The sequence below is a fragment of the Sardina pilchardus genome, chromosome 8, assembly GCF_963854185.1.
Source record: "Sardina pilchardus chromosome 8, fSarPil1.1, whole genome shotgun sequence".
Taxonomy (NCBI): Eukaryota; Metazoa; Chordata; class Actinopteri; order Clupeiformes; family Clupeidae; genus Sardina; species Sardina pilchardus.
The window spans coordinates 26892983-26908697 of NC_085001.1; the positions used below are offsets into that span (position 1 = coordinate 26892983).

General features: G+C 41.8%; 1 long non-coding RNA gene across 1 annotated transcript; it reads right to left on the minus strand.

Moving 5' to 3' along the window:
* Positions 1–474: 474 nt before the first annotated feature.
* Positions 475–8412, minus strand: LOC134089623 (uncharacterized). Its single transcript, XR_009940093.1, has 3 exons — positions 8262–8412; positions 5584–5787; positions 475–965 (listed from the first exon to the last, which is right to left on the minus strand). It is a non-coding gene; the product is annotated as an uncharacterized LOC134089623 (long non-coding RNA).
* Positions 8413–15715: the final 7303 nt, after the last annotated feature.

The following is a 15715-nucleotide window of genomic DNA, read 5'->3' on the forward strand; positions in this document are numbered from 1 at the left end:
GCCTATCGTTTGGCCTTCAGGACGGCTATGAAAAAAAACTTTCACCTGTCACATGTTGACGTTACATTTGATCACGCACTAAGTGTCTCGGTTTTAGTTCAGAGAAATCTGGTCACCCTACTATTGTTATGTATACATACCCTCCAATCCTGTTGTTCTGTTAACACCTGACGAAGACCAGCTTCAGTCGAAACGGTGCGTCAATAAATCACTTCGGGAGCAGCAGCAACAGAGTGCGGGAACTCATATTTTCGGTTTCCATTTTACCCTGGACCTGTACAAAGTTGGATGTGCCTGCACTTTCTACAACTTCTGTTATTCTCACAATAGGGGTAGTAGATCTTCACTGACTCCGGAGACTTTGCATGGGTTCGGGGTGTGCCAGTCACAGTGCTCTATCAGTGAGCACAATGAGCATGTACACATGTACTGTAAGGGTAGAAAGTTACTTACTGACACATTTTTGTGGGTTGAAACAGTTGAAACTGCAATTTATTTGAGACAGACACTCATACACTACCTGAATGTCTTATGGACTCCACAAAATGCACTCTTACCAACTATCATGCATACAAAGAAGAATACAACAGGTTACATACAGAAATTGAATGCCAACTATCAGTCATCATATGACACAGAAGTTACATAGTAAAAGTATATTTAGTATATTTAAGTATACATGGTTGAAAGTGAAATATAATGTCACATTATATGATATATAAAAGTAAATATGCTCTTTTGGCTGATAGTCTTTTAATATAACGAATCATCTAAATCAACTGGAACTCTACTGGTGTTTCTTTGCTGGCGATCAACTTTCGTTGTTTCCCAACTGCCAAGTAATTCCCTCCGGCCACACACTGTAAACTCCCTTTATTTCCTCTCAGATTGGACCACTGAAACTGACATCCAATAGTATTCAGCCGTTCATCCTCTTTTCCTTTAAAATTAAGGACAGGCTTGAGCTGGAAAAAAATAAGGAACATAATATTGTGAAAATATTTTAACATTAAACACAGCTCAACACAGTAAACATAATGGACCCTAATATAAACTTCGGAGTGTCTATTTAGCCTAGGCCCCATAGCTGAGCTATTTACACTCTGTGACGTAACAACAAAAGAAACGGACCATCTTGGCAGGAGATGTCCTATCTAAGTCCTAAATCTAACAATTTAGGATTATTAAAACAATATTTTAGATGGGACAGTGGTGCTAAATTTCCACAAAGTTTGCTCAGTGAACGGGTAAAACCGTCCGTTTGTAAGTGAAATCAAGAAATGCGATCTTTTACTTTGTTTACCGTTACCTAGCAATCACAATTTATATGCAATATCTCCCACACTTTCTCATCGGGCTGTAGTGTAGTGGGTATGTGATCGGACTTCAATTCAGGGATTCTACGTTCGAATCTCTGCTCAAGTGATGCCTTTTTTGTCATGGTACGAACGACTCTCTCTTTTCTTAGATGACGTTACCTCGCGGCAAATAAGAGTTTGTGCTTTTTGAACCTGTCAAAGATAAACTAGTTTTATTTCAGTTTTGTACAGTTGAGTAGAAGTTTAAGTCAACAGTGGCAGCGCTGCCTGGAAGACAACTCAGAAAATAACTCTTTGAACTAGCTTGCCTTTGATCAAGCTACCACATGACCACTCATCAGCCTAATATTTGTATAATCACTTCCATATATTGTAAGTTACCCAGACATGGCGAAACAGCTAAAAACTGTAGAGCTGGTAAATAGCCTACAGGCCTATTGACAGTGTACATGGATGTTAGACATCGGGTGTAAATAGCATTGTTGATTAGACACACCCGGGTGTAAACAGTAATGTTGATTATTTGCAGCCGGGTGTAAATAGTTTTGTTGATTATTTGCACCCGGGTGTAAATAGTATCGGAGTGTCTATTTGCACCCCTGGTGCAAATAGCCTTGGCCACATAGCTGAGCTATTTACACCCTGTGACGTAACAACAAAAGAAATGGACCTAACATTTTTGACTATGGACACCTGGGTGTAAATAGTATTATTGACTATGGACACCTGGTTGTAAAGAGCAACAATGGCTATTTGCCCTATGCATGAATAACAGTGTAACAGTGATCGCTATTTACAAATACCGGGTACAAATAGCATCTGCCATTATAGACACCCCGGGTGTAAATAGTAATGTTCATAATTTGCACCATGGGTGCAAATAGCATCTGCCTATAAACTAGAAATGTGCATCTCCGTGGAGGAGCTGCAAGAGTGGCCTTGCTCACCAGGGGGCAGTGATGTAAACGCCTGAACAGTCCCTCATTCACTTCAATGGGGAAACGCCTCTGGTGGAGCATGGCGGAACTACAAGGGTCTAAAAACGGGAATACCGGGAAATAGACAACCGGCAGCCATCCGACATTAACAAGCCTTGCAGCAAGCCCACTAATGACAGGCAAAATGCAAAGTCAATCAGTGAACAAAGTGAAAAGAGGCTAGTTTGTTATCGAGCATGAATCCTAAATTTTTTCAACCCTGAAAGAGTCCATTTTGATGTTGATGTGGTGGTTTAAGCTGTAAGGACCAGCAGTTCGGTTTTCAAGAGGTTTAGCTGGAGGTGGTGTGCCTTTATCCATGTAGGCCTAGATATGTCTGACAAGCAGAGACTGAGGGGTCATCAGGTGGAATTACAGATAGCTGAGCTGTATGTCATCTGCATAGCAGCAGTATGAGAAGCCATGTGAACGGACTACCAGATAGCAAAGAAAAGGGGCCCCAGTAGCCTACTGAGCCCTGTGGTGAGAAAGTGAAGTGCGAACAACAGTCGGAGCCATGATATGTTAAGCTAGAGTTAATTGAGGTAGGATTCAAACCAGGAAAGAGCAGAGCCCGAGATGTTCCGATTCTCGTACTTGCATCAGTACACCTAAACGTAGTACACTATCCGCACTCGAATGAGTGCTGTTCCGAATCGAATACTCTATGGTGTATTTGCCCGAAATAAGTTATAGACCTCTGAAGTTCGCCTACAAATAGGACCCAAAGCTGCCATCTTTGCCCATATAAGGAGTTCCGGTTGTTAATTGAAGCTAACTGCCTATGGCAAGTTGCATTGTAAATTAGCTCTGGGGTAGCAAACATCAAAGTGTGCCTTCTTCACCTACCGAAGATCACAGTATTCACTTGAAGGCAGAGGACAAAACTTTGTAGCACAAAACGACTGCATTTCCAATTTCTTCGTCCCTGTGAGAGTTTAACAGGTGTGAAAATTCTAAATCCCCATGTTATTTTCGCATAGAAAAAATCTCAAGATACCGGATCTCCTTATGATGGTGGCTTTTCTGTAGGTGAACCTCAGAGGTCTATTACATTAGGCTCGTTCACGATGAGCTGCGGCTGACTTAGGCTGGCTTCATACGTCAACGAGAGCTTGAGTCTTAGCGGTCGGGGCAAATGTCAGACGCAGCTGGCCCCGGACAGTCCAGCTGAGCTGCTGTGTGCCTGAAGTTACTTGCGAGAGACCTCGCTGGAGACCTCGCGGGAGATATCGCGGGATTTTGTATTAAATATAGTATAACTTTCATTTTAACTCATTAAAATGAGCATGATGACTGACGAAATAAATTGATATGATGTGTTTAAATAAACCACTGTTGTCATACAGTTAACAGGCCTGCATTGTAGCACATTAATTAAATATCAAGTGTTTTCCGTGTGTATCTATTTAACCAACAGCATAAAATAGCAGAATATCCTCACGTTTTCAGTAGGCTAGCCTACCGCTGTTCCAGAAATCACAAATAAGAAGGTATCCCTTCGATTTCTGTTCATTTTAGCACATTCTAACGTAAGGAGCAAAGATCCTAGAACAGAGCGAGATGGATCACAGGGATAAGCTCCAGCGTCTGGGACGACGCTGGCTACAGTGCTGTTCCCAATATATGAACTGATCCATCTTGGTCCGCTCTAGAGTCTTTGGTAAGGAGGCAGAATGAGACACCTGTCATACTCGTCATGGGGAGATTCCTTCCAAACGGCCCTATCACGACTTTGAACTGACGTCATTGGGGTGGGTTTCAGCCTGTGCAGTCGCTCAAAAATCAACGGCGCTAAGGAAAAGGCGACGCAGACCCCTGCGATATTTTAAGGACATGTGACATTAACCGCGTCTGCAAGAAGTCGTATGATTTCTAACCAGTTTGCATTTCGTCTGTCCCAGTATGCATTGTGTTTAACCCAGCATGCATCACATCAAGTCAGATCTGCGCATATTTTCAAGAAGTCAAACGCGCCTAATTACTATCAGCTTGCTACGTAGCTAAGATGGCTGCCATTGAGCGCGAAAAGTGTACCCCGATCCACACTCAGCGTTTTGCTCGGTTTGAGGGCACCATCCGGGTCCTTTAGGTACACTTCTTTTCGCCGCAATGGCAATCGGAATACCCTACGTTCTCAAGATAGGTACGGGAAGTACGAGAATTGGAACACATGGCATGTTTGAGAGTATAAAGAGAAGGATGTAGTGATTAACTATGTCCCGAGTTAGCTGATAAGTCAAGCAGAATGAGTACAGATGACCGTGGAGTAGCCCTGGTTTCTTTTATGGCTTTGGTCATAGACAACAGAGCTATTTTGGTTGAGTGGCCACTCTTGAAGCCACATTGGTTTGGATCAAGAAGATTGTTCCGTGAAAACAGGGCCGGCCTGTGGCATTGGCAATATAGGCAAATGCTAAGTTACAGCCTTTTGCCTTTGTACGTCAGTACATGTCAAGGGATACCTCACTCTTGGAGAGAGGCGCAAATGCAGTAAAAGAAGTGCCAGCAACGGTTGGGGTTGGGGAAGTGCAATATCTGATTTGGTCGCAGCCTATGGAGACAAAGAGAGACATGTAGAGAAGGCTGATTGTCGCCACTTTGTCCAAATAAAATGAGACAAGGTGTCAACAGTAAAGCTGGTGGTAGGAGGAGGAGGAGGCTGAGAGTTAAGTAATGATGTGAAGGTTGAGAAATGTTTCAGGGTGTCTGTGAATGTTAATCTTGTCATTGTAAAAATCTGTCTGAAAATGAGGATAGGAGTGTCTGGTCATTTTTGAGGTCATCTGTTAGTTTAGATTTGTGCCATTTTCTCGTGCGTGGCGTGCAGCGACTGTTTGAGACTGACATTGTTCGGATTGAGCTGGCCTTGCAGTAAGAGGGCACAGTTTGTCCAGACATGATCTCAGTGTGGAATGTTTTTTTATTGCATGATATATCAAGTATTAGAATCATGAAGTATTATCAATCATTTATAATTATATTTTAGAAATGGGTTTATTTACTATGAACAAACCATTTGTTTGACAACAAATGCTTAACTGATGTTTAATTATGCATGAACAATAAATGACTAATGATGAACAAACCATTAAGTAATAGGTAACAAATGCTTAATAGATGATGAATTGTGTATAGTTATTATAAAGTGTTACCAAATGATCTAATATGCATGGTCAGGAACCAACAACAATGCCTCCACTGGTTGAAAACCCCTGCTATGTGGCATGCATGCAGGAATGAGTGTTTCAAAGAATAAGTGAATATGACAACCAGGAATAGCCTACCTTCACCTCATCTCCTTCCACAATGAGGAAATGATCCTTTGATCTGGAATGCCATACAAACTCCAGTTGGATATGGCCTTCACTTTTCTTGCATTCATATACTTTCCATCTCTGTACAGTTGTTGCACGTTTAAAAAAAAAGCCTTTCTTTGTAGGCAACAAGACACATTCCATTCGCTGTTAAAAGACAGCAATCGCGTGGGTCTGTAGAAAGAAAGATAAAGAGAGAGAATTTGCCAAACACAAGTGGTTGAGCCCCTCTACAAGCCCTCAAACTTTTATTTCATTCAATTACCCTAATGGCTACTACCCCACCATTTTTCAATAACGATTTAATGGTCTTTTCCTGACCTTTTAGGAAATGGAGAGGCGTAAAGCCAGAAAAATTACAGGCAGAATTGATCACTTATTTGTAAATGTTTATTAATTAGGCCTACCCACAATCCTCTAAAATGGGAGTTTTGACATTCTGTGTTACAACAATCTTGGATTATTCCGATTAAGGAAGGCTACAGAGAAAGGGGCATCTCCTTGTATGTGAGAGAGTGAGAACAGGACAAGGAGAGGCTGTGTGAGTTTTATGCCACTGCATGTAGCCTAACTAAAGAAAGAAGACCATGGCCCCAAGTTTGGCAGCAATGTGTCTGTCATAAAGGCTTTTCTACGCTCAGGCATATCAAATGTCCCTGACAATTTGGGAAGTTTGGGAAAAGCTACTGTATATCAAGGCGAGGACAATGAGCTTGGCGAGACCTCTCTGGTGAAGTGAATCTGAATAAACCAATCGCATGCAAACAGCCAATACTGTATCTTTGCATTGGCAAATACAAATCAACATCCCTTTATGGTAAGAATTTGACATTCTGTCATTCTGTCATTCTATGTGAAATAATAGGCAGGACAGTATGAGTAGGCTGTAGCCAAAATACCTACACGTCATCTTGGCAGGATGTCCGAAACGGGCAGCCTACATAGGCTATGCCATTGTATCATATTAATGTCTTGTAGGCTACATATGTACTGTAGCCTAAGTAATTTGCTGAATTCATATTTGGTGGAGGGTTAACTTCAAACTATCTCAATGTGACAATCGTTAATTAAACAGGCATACAACACTTCATGAGAAGGCAACTTAGTCCAGTTTTATAGGCTGTAGCCTGTAGGCTGCTGCTTTGCCGAAAAACAACTTAGAAGTATGGTACCCAAACCTAAATCAGGTGGAGATGTGTAATTTCTCTTCAAAATATTTGTCTTACTAAAATATTAGTAAGGGGCACTGTAGTGTGCACAAGAAAGTAGGCTATTGTCACTTCTAAAACATAGGCTACCAAACATATAAATAGACCATCATATTGAGATACGACAGATACTCTATTGTATAATGAACAATGTGGCAGCACTATTTTCCATTTCAAAACTACAAAGTTACACATCCTTGTGTGTGGAGGGGGTTATTTGCAACACATTTAATTTCACAAATGAAATGTGGCAACCCTAATTGAAGAACTAGAATAGAATAGGCTACTAATCAATCATTTCCATAATGATAGCTAGGCACTACCTAAACTAACCTTTTGAGCTCACTAAGTTAAGTGACTTAAGCTACTGGGTCATAAAGGTGGGTTTGTTGACTAATGTGACAGGGGAAAAAAACACATACAACAAAATAATTACTATGTTTTTATGACAAATAGTTGCCTTGTGGGAATGGTGGAGATATAAATTGTTGACTAATGTGAAAAAGACACAAAATACAATTATGTTAATTGTATTTACATTAATTATGTTATAGGCTAAATAGTGCCCTCTACAGAAATTGTTTTCAAAGTAGGCCTATATTCCCCACTAATGTTACCCCGATTTTGTGTGTTTCCTCACTTGGGGACCTTTGTCCGAATTTTTGGGAACACGTGTCCTCATTTTCAGTGTCATGGTGGTGGTCGCCCTACTTATAACGAACAAAATTAAAACGCGTTTTGGATGCCGACTGCAAGGACCCTGGGCTGTTGCGCCCAGTGGTCCAGTGGCATCTCAAATTGTGCGTGCACAAACTTAGGCTATACGTCACAGACAACTTGAAGGTGCAAGTAGCCTAATAATGGATTTTTAGATGATTTGACCATCAGCTTACTTAGAAATAGACACTTTTGGATAGACAATAATAGGGCTACATGTAGCCTGCCTACGAGTGATTGACGTCCAACAATTTCGACTGAGTAGGCTTATTCAACAGTTGACACATTCGATAGGCCTATGTTTAGTGTTCTAAAGACGTCAAATAACCTGTAGCCTAGCCTATTTACCAAATTGATAGCCAAGGAGCCAGAAGTGAAAACACATAGATGGCTAAAAACTTCGCTGTCTTTATACAACTAGGCCTAAATACGACAAAATAGGCTTATTTGAGCCAGCGCATGTGATCTCATGGCGATACAGCGTTCCTACAAGAGCATAGGCTGATTACCACCCCAAAAGTCTAAAAGAAATGTCTACCACATTAATTTTGACCAAACACCGGGACCATGTCCAGGAAAATATTATTAAAATATTGATTATTATCCGGGATAGTCACTCAAAAAAAAGAGAGGACCATCTCGGAAAATCCAGTAGCCTATGTGGGAACCATGCATATCTACAATTTCACAATAGCCTAACATAGGCTTTTCGTCAAGTCTTACCACTACGTTGCGTAGCCATCTAGTCCAAAGATTGAAACAGACAGCAGTCTTGCAGGTTCTCCGAGGAAAAACTCAGTCTCACTGGAGTACGCTGATGAATTACTTTCCCAGCTACGACACAAGCAGGCGGGTTGTTCGCTCTTCTGGAGTGGGCGTTCTGAGTGAATGGGCAATATTATTGTGGACACAACATGATTTAATAGGCATAGGTCTATGAACAATACATCAACCTCGCTAAAGGTCAAATCTGGCGTATTTCGATTAGTCTCATTTGACACTGGGGTTATAAAACTGAATTCAAACAAATATAGGCTAGTGCCAAGAATGACTGAAGCCTGAAGGTCTTTAACTATGAACATATCAAGCATTTGTTTTGGCTTTCCTGTAAAGTTGGTGAAATCACTTACGCCCCTTTGGTTCTCAGCCCTCGTATTGTTGGATATAATGGCGCGGCTCTTTTTAACAGCCTCGTGCGCAAGGATGGAGAGAAATCTCCAATCATGAAAGCGAGGGAGTTGCGTCCCATGCGGTGAAAGTAGATGTGCCTTTGATTTCAGCCCATTCAAGCCGTCAACTCTGGCCTCCTCTGTCTCTCTGGAGCATGTAAATCTCTGTAGTTTTCGGAGTCATTATGCAAAATAGTGCAACAGAACAAATACGCATACTAAACCAAAATCCGACATTCGTTTGCCACTTTAGAAGTCGAAACTTTTTTCCCGACAGTGCCATCAGGCATTGGTTGACCTATAATTCACTAGTTACGAAGCATTTATTAAAATTATACTTGAAATGTTTTAACTTGACATGTTGTTCTAGGAATCTTGCTACTCCGCTTCATATGCGTTTTTGGTGATAGTGCGTAGCACCAAAGATCCATGATTACTCCGCTTTAACCCTCTCTGGTAGCACGACGGCATAGTAAAGGAATCATGTTCGTGTGTTCTCAGGTTCAGTCCCCACATGCAGTAATAGCCTACATTCTCAGGTTCGCTTCCCTCATGCTCACAGCCCATCTTATCAATTAGCCCTTTTCACGGTGATGTCAGACGAAGCGTTGCTGGGTGTCCTCCGGCATGTCCAGCCGCCCAATACTACAGAAGAAGAAGAAGAAGTATTCATGGGTTTCATCAGGTCCCACAGGTATATACAATCAAGCACCATGCAGTCTGCATTGATAATCAAGAGACAGGGGATGATCGTAAAGCATGGAATAGTCTTAATAATATGATGGGTAGAGAGGCCAGGAAGCAACACTGCCCACTCAGTAACACTATTTCATTTGCAAACAAACTTAATCAGTTTTATAGCAGGTTTGATAACACACAGGGGATTAGTTCTGATCAAGCATGTAGTCCTGTCTGGCATACCATCACTCTCACTGAGCAGGAGATAGCAGGCTGTCTTGCCAGGGTTAACCCTTTTAAAGCACCGGGTCCAGATGGCCTTAGGGGGAGGGCCTTAGCTAGGTGCATCTTCCAACTTAAAGGTGTTTTCAAACACTGCTTGACACACACACACAGTTCCGCTTTCATGGAAGAAAGCTACAATAATCCCAGTGCCGAAAAAGTCCCACCCTGTCTTACTCAACGACTTCAGACCAATTGCTCTCACTGGTCAGCATTCTATGCAAATGTATGGAAAGGGTAGGGTCGTCTAGCAAACTCCCATCTGCTAGACCAGTGGTTCTCAAACTGTATTACGGGTACCACTGGTGGTACGCACACTCTCTGTTGTGGTACTCCTGGAGTCTCCAAGATGTTTTATTTCATGAAGATGAAAAAAAAAATAACAGAACAATGCACAACAGGATGTACAATGTAAAATATACAGTATTTAAATTGGCCTACGCTACTGTATTGCAATAAGGGTCATAATGCTGGTACTTGGAAAGTCAATTGAGGTGGTACTCATTCTGAAAAGTTTGAGAACCACTGTGCTAGACAATCTACAGTTTGCATATAAGGCACAAAGAGGTACTGAGGATGCCACTCTAACTCTCATTCGCATGGTTAGCAAGCACATCCAACTCCCAGAGGCCTACGCTAGGATTTTGTTTATTGATTTTAGTTCAGCTTTTAATACGGTCAACACTGACATCCTTTTAAAATGATTATCAAAACTGGAGACAAATGGGCACTTTGTATTATGGATTAAGGACTTTTAACTGATCGTCCTCAAAGGGTCTCTGTACAGGGTACCATGTCTGATGAGGCTGTTTTAAACACTGGTGTGCCTCAAGGCTGTGTTCTATCTCCTGTGTTATTCTCCATGTACATCAATGAAATGCAGATCTGTGGTAGTAATTTTAGCCTATTGAAATATGCCGATGATATGGCAATGGTTGGTCTAATGGTCAGGAGGAATGTGGATTTGGAGTGGACCTACCTTTATCACATCCACCGCCTTGTGGCTTGGTGTGAGGAAAGTGCCCTTGTCCTAAACCCCACTGACAAAGAAATGTATATATTTATCATTATTAACTTCACTTGTGTGCGTCAAAGTTATAATCCACACTTTCTTTGTGTTCAGAGTTGTTATTCATAACTTGTTATTCATAGTTTCACTTGGGAGACTCACAGGAAAGTTATGCACCTGGTAAAGATAGACATGTTAGGGAGTTAGGATGGAGCTCTCACTGAAGGTCATTCTCATGTGTTTGAACTGCTTGTTGAATAAAAGCACTGTCTTGTGTCCAAGAGCTCAGAGACTGTTTTGGAGAGGGGAGACTTCTCCTCTCTGGTCACTCTCTCCTCTTGGCGCCAGAGTAGTTAATGAAAATTATGCTACTTGTCTGTGGTTCTTGTGTCTTTAATATTGGGAAGATTTTCCTGACACCCAAGACCAAAGAACTTGTTGTCAACACAAGGGGTGGACAACCTACATGTCAACCAGTTATAATTGGGGGCCAACATGTTGAGGTTGTCTGCAGCTTTTTAAATATCTAGGTACTATACTAGACCATAACCTACATTTTATTGAACACACAGATCATATTTTTAAGAAGGCATCCCAAAGATTAATTGTTTCTCTTAAGGAAACTTAACAGCTTTGACGTCAGTAAATAAGTCCTGGGGATGGTTTACACCAGTCTGCTAGAAAGTGTAATCTCATACAACATTACATGCTGCTGGTTTGGGAACTTGGGGGTTAGGAGCAAGAGTAAGCTCACAAAAATTATAAATATGGCCAGTAAAATTATACTGAATCCCCAGAGGCAGTTGGTGGAACTGTATACAACCCACACTAAGAGGAAAGCCCTACAGATAGTTCAGGACCTTCTACATCCACTACATCACACCTTTGAAAGACTTCTTTCAGGAAGAAGGTACAGAGTACCTACATCCAGTAGAAATATTTTTAAGAAATCTTTTATACCATTATCTATTCATTTATTAAATCAACTCAATTTATGAGTTCTACAAATCATACTCCATGTCCCCACTGACCACTAATTAATTAACTTATTATTCATTTGACTGTTTTTATTGATAATTTAACCCCTTTGCACATGTCCATGTCCCCATATCTGCTGTGCAGACTTGTTTGTGCTATATGTTGTACCTACTGTGTAATCTTGGTTTGTGTTTGCTTTTTTGTTGTGCTTGCTGTTGAGTCTTTGTCTGTGTTTGCTCTATGCTGTACTTGCTGTGTAGTCTCTGTTGTGTTTGCTTTATGTTGTGCTTGTTGTGTAGTCTTGCCTGTGTGTGCTATATGTTGTGGGGCCAAAGATGAATTTCCACAGTAGTGGACAATAAAGACTTCAAATCAAATTGAAAGCCATTGCATTTCAGATAATTATGTTTCACAAACACTTTGGCAGAACTATGAGACTTATGGGAGACAATATACGTTGATACCAATTTCTTTTATGACCACCTACACCGAGACAATAATTTGGAATGAAGGCTATCATTTTGAATTGCCTATGCCAAAGTTGTTTTGAGTTTACTATTTATTCATTCACCTTTATTGAGTGAGTTGAATGAAGAAGACAATAAAACTCGGAATTAATTTCAATCCATGAACATTGTTGTTTAAATTTAGTCTATGAATTATCATGCCACACTTAACAGATCTGAGCCTCTCAGAGACACAAACACCACACTTAAAGAGACCCTATGCAACTACTTTTTCATAGTCATAAAATCGCTTAGAAATCGTTGTTTTGCTTGACTGACCAGTTTTATCGAAAACAGTAACATTTCCAGTGTCCCTATCCGCTATTGCAACCTTGCAGTTTGTTCAGGAGACGATCGTTCCCTGTTTACATCTGGAAGGCTGAGACGCATAAAGAACAAGAAGAATCACGCTTGCAATTTATATATTTCTATATAGCCTATATATGTATAAATATACACGCTAAAGCTGTCGGGGAAGCTCTGCGGAGAAATATGCAAGCATAAAACGAGCGAAAATGAAAAACGAAACAGAAACTTAAGATGAAATCGCCAATCCTGCATAGTTTCTCTTTAATACATTTAGAGAATTTATTGACAAAGAAGCACCAACAAGCAGACATACTGAGCAAGCAGTAGATGTTAAATGGTAACAGTATCAGGCCTGAAGCTAGTATTGCCCAAACTATAAATCAGCAAAGAAAGGAAATGACACAAACTTATTTCCTATGATAAATACCACACACAACCAATCACAAGCAAGGTAATGGTATTATGTACACACAGGCTAACACTACACAAATATACAATTATGCACAGCACTCTTATATAATCCTAGTCTGACCAGCCAGACCCACATTGCTGCCACTAGGGACGTCTAGATTCTAGGCAAATATAATCGAGCAGCCGTGGTCTCCCACACAGCGATCACCCTCACACATTTTAAACTGGTCATTAAGAGAATGTAGAGTCCCTGACTGTCATAAGTCTGCTGTCATAGTACCTGAGCCTAAAAAGACCAAAATTAGCTGCCTGAATGACTACAGACCAGTAGCCTTAACTCTGGTGGTGAGGAAAATATTTGAACGCATTGTATGCACCTGTCCAGGGTCGTGAGCCTAGACCCCTTCCATTTTGCATACAGGACAAACAGGTCCGTTGACGATGCTGTGTCTCTATGTATCCACTCTGTAGGCTACTACAGCACCTAGAGTCCCCAAGTAACAATGCCAAGATTATTTTCTAAAAAAAGATTATAGCTCTGCTTTAATATAATTTACCCATCAAACTTTTGGACTCATGATGAGTGTGCATGACTCTCTCTGTAGTTCACTTTTATTGACTGAGTTGAGTGATGACAATCAAACGCACAATTGATTTCAAACCATGAACATTGTTGTTTAAATTTAGCCTATGATTTTGTCATGCCACTCTTAACACGAATCTGAGCCTCTCAGAGACTCTTATGTCTACGTTTCAGGCTTCCTGTTTTTGAATGGTGCTGTCTTGTCTGTTGTCTTGTAGAGCACACTGCAGCAAATTCCTAACAACTTCTGTTGCATGGCAATTAAAGTATTGCATCTAGAATCTTGAATCTATCCACACTATCAATAGACCGGTAATGTTTTTACTTTCCTTTGGCAGACCTTATCAGCTGTCCTCTCTCTACTTGGTCCGACTGCACAGCTCCACGAAGACAGCACCCCTCGGAGAGAAAAGCAGTTCTCAAAACTCTGCTCACGGGCCGAACATCCACCTCAACCACCACCATCTCGTCCTCCCTCCGGAGCACCAACTGGTTGGGCACATGGATGTCATCCTGCGCTAGCCACAGGACTCGTTTCAGGGTGCGGCAAGGGGGCAGTTCGCCGTGAATGTTGGCCACAGCACGGCCCACACACCATTCCTGTGCCCCATGGTAACAGTCTTCTAGAAGCACACTCTCCTGGTTGGCTCTCAGGGACATAAGCCCACACCATGGTCTCTATCTGTGGAGCCAGTTTAACTGACTCAGCTGTGTGGAGGCTTGGGCCCCCGGCGTTCTTCTGCCTGCAACTAATGGTAAACGGCAAGTGCCCGATCCCATACTACTGGTGCTGCCCTGCAGAGAGTGGACTCAAATAAAGTGAATTTATGCCCCCCTGCTGTTGAAGGCTCTCCAAGCAGTCTTGAATGATATTCAGTCTGATATTCAGAATGATATACATGCCATAAGTGGTGAGTGTAGTGATCTTCCACCAACACCACCACACCTTTTTCCTGGACTGAAATGCCCACGTCAAAATCCAACAAAGCATAACCCACATTTAGCCGAGGAGGCCACGGCTAAATAAGGTCACTTGGGACCCGGTGTCAAGGTGACAAAGAAATGCATATAATATATATTATCATGATTAACTTCACCTGTGTGTGTCAAAGTTATAATTCACAGTTTCATATATGTGTGCTCAAAGTTGTTATTCACAGGAACATAGAGGCGCCTCGAAGGAAAGCTATGCACCTGCAAAGATAAGAGACTGGATGAGAGAGAGGATGAATTTAGGGAGGAATGATTCGACCTAAGGTCATGCTGACACGTTTTGCTCTGCTTTGCTTTAATAAAAGAACCTCTTTGCGTTGAAGAGATCAGAGACTGTTCTGGAGAGGGGAGAATTCTCCTCTCTGGGCACTCTCTCCTCTTGGCCAGAGTAAAAACGATACTACCTGTTGTGGTTCTTGTGTCTTATAATATTGGGAATATTTTCCTGTCACAAGGATGCAGTAGCCTGGCACGCCCTCCCAGTGACGTAACACCTTCGGCGTTGCTGTCGCTGGTCTGGTCAACTGCTAATCGGGAAGGATTTCTGAATTCCCGAAATCTGCGGAACTGCCCCCTTTGGTCGAGAACCAATCAACTTTGAGCAGCTCCCACGGCTCTGGGTAGAGGCATGTTCAAGGCAGAGGAAAGAGTGTTGTTATTGGTTTAAACTTGGCAAACCGCTTTCTGACATCGACCAGTAGCAAATCGAGGCACTTAAAGGAGGCGGGTCAACCAGCGCTTGGAGAAACCGTGTTAGCACAGGCTCTTGGTCAGACTAAAGTCTCGCAGAGCCTTTCAAGTCCATGGCAATCAGGCTAAGGATGCACAGACAGCACCAGGACCTCAGGGCACTGTCCTATGAGGGCAGTCTTCATTGGGGCTCAGCAGGGCCGCTGTCATCTGCAGAGGATGCCAATCTGCGATGGTCGACTGCTTCTCTAGTTATTATTATTAAACGGCATAATGCGAGAGGCCATGGATAAATGATAAGTTTACAGCCTCCGTCACCTGCAGACATGGATGGATTGAGCCACTGGGCACAGTCAAAATTAGTAACTAAGGCACGTAAGCTAAAGCTAGAGGGTATCTGGGGTGAAAAATAACCCCTGAAATAACTCCTGGTGACTATTTTGGAAAGAAATAGACAGATTGAGACGATTCAAGGCACCTTACTTTGAAAAAATTATGGCAATTACAATACAAAGCATGATTATCATTGGTGTTATTTTGACTGAGAGGCCCCATTCAGCTATCAGGGG